The following is a 2,132-nucleotide window of genomic DNA, read 5'->3' as shown; positions in this document are numbered from 1 at the left end:
CTATCAACTCCAAGCTAGGACGTTCTCAAAAAATCACATGAGGGGTGAAACTAACTCTATCAGCCCATTATGCATGCAATGCATATAAATAAGGAGGAAACATCAACTCTATAGGCCAATTCCTTCTTATAACCTCCACTACGTATTTTCCTCCTTTGACATCCCGACAGATTTCCCAGACCCCTACTACAACTAATATCTCAATTGGCAATTATGAGGCAACTACTAGTCCTAACAAGGGGACCAGTAATCCTAGTTTTCCTAAGAAAGTGTCGTTTGCTAGTTCGATTAATCCTTTCGGAGCATATCGCACATCTGATTATATCACACAGAAAGAGGTTTCCATAAAGAAAGAAGTACCTTACATAAGGTGGACAGAAGAGGAGGTCGGTAGGACGAATAAAATTGAAAATCTTCAATTTGCTGTTATTGGAAAATGTTCATACGAATGGTCAGACCTGGAGGAACTGCGAAGAAGTATTCCACAACAATGTGGGATAAAAGGGGGGTGTCAGATTGGTTTATTTCGCAATCGACACATTCTTATTTATCTCAATCTTCATAAAGATTTCATTAATCTTATCTTTAAGGGAGCATTTTATATTATGTGCAAAGATGGGTACTCTTATCTATGCGCACATTGATATATGATGATAAGTTTAAAATTAGTGAAGAGACGACAAAAGCAGTAGCTTGGATTTCTTTACCTAACCTTATACCCATCTTTTTTGTTAAAGAATGCCTCTACTCACTAGCTTCTGTTGTAGGGATTCCAGTTCATCTAGACTTGGCTACGATCAATAAGACTAGACCTAGTTGTGCTCGAGTAAAGGTATTGGTGGACCTAAAAGGTACTTTTCCTAAAGCGGTCCAGATGGATATTGAAAATGAAGCCACAGTAGATATTCAATCAGAAATAGTTCTTATTAAGTATGACTATCTCCCTAAATATTGTAGTAGATGCAAAACGCAAGGGAATGACATGGAGGCATGTCTATTGCTAAGGCAATCAAAGGTGAAAGAAAGTTGTAGAGAGCAGAGGATGGCTGCTATTCTGATGCCAAAGGTGCATCCTTCTCAAAATGGGAAGGCAAGAATTTTATCAAGTGGTAAGGTAGTTGGTGATCCGGGCAACTGGAATGTGGTAAAGAATAAGAATTTCAACAGCGGCAGCAATCAGAGTATAAAGAAGCAGAGTACAGAGAAGTAGCAGATATTAGTAGAGAACAAATTTAATGCTCTTAGTGAGGAAATGACTATCACAAAGGAGACTATCACAAAAGATAATTCTCAAAAAATGAGAGAAAATGTACAGCTACTAGATAAGCAGAAAGGGGAAGAGAGGGAAACTACAAAGAAGACGGGGAATGATAATGAAATTCTTACAACTAAGGATTGGATCAATAAAGCTTTTGGAAAATTTATGCAAGGAGATTCTTCATCTAAGGGTGATCACAAGTCTACTGAATCAGGTGTTCCTTTAACTGAGAATCAATTGGCAATTGTAAATAAGGTAGATGAGCACAATTCAGAGTCAGAAAGTAGTAGCAATCAACTAATGACTGATAACGAAATAAAGGAAATTGAGAATGTCAAGAAAGCCAACAATAACAATAGTTCTCAGTCACAAGAGTTGATAATGAATGCATCTGAAGAGTTTATTTCTCTTACAGATAAGATTTCCTACACTAATCAATACTTTGCTATTATGGAGGTTCCTACAGCGATACAAACAGATGATTCACAAGTTATAATGGTGAAGCTAGAGTCTCCTAATAAAATTCTTCATGATATTATCACTCACAAGGTGGGGGAACACAGTGAGGTAGGTAAATGTGGTGCATATCAATATGCTATTCCAATAAAAAAAACAGAATTTTCAGACTCTTTAATAGATCGGATAGCTAAGGAAGGAGACTTATCACCTAGGGTGATGAAGACAATAGGGAAAGGAAAAAAATAAGGCAATGAAGAGAATACTCAACCCATCAGAGTGCAACCAAAAAGGAATAAATCAGTGTCTTGTTAATGATGAAGTCCTCTATTTGGAATATTAGATCAGTGAAGTCCCAACATGTTTTTCAAAGGGTTCAGATGCTTCATAAGTTTCATAATTTTACTTTTGTTGCATT

Source organism: Solanum stenotomum, chromosome 9, assembly GCF_019186545.1.
Source record: "Solanum stenotomum isolate F172 chromosome 9, ASM1918654v1, whole genome shotgun sequence".
NCBI classification, from domain to species: domain Eukaryota; kingdom Viridiplantae; phylum Streptophyta; class Magnoliopsida; order Solanales; family Solanaceae; genus Solanum; species Solanum stenotomum.
The sequence above is the reverse complement of the archived record's forward strand: the minus strand, read 5'-3'. Positions refer to the sequence as shown.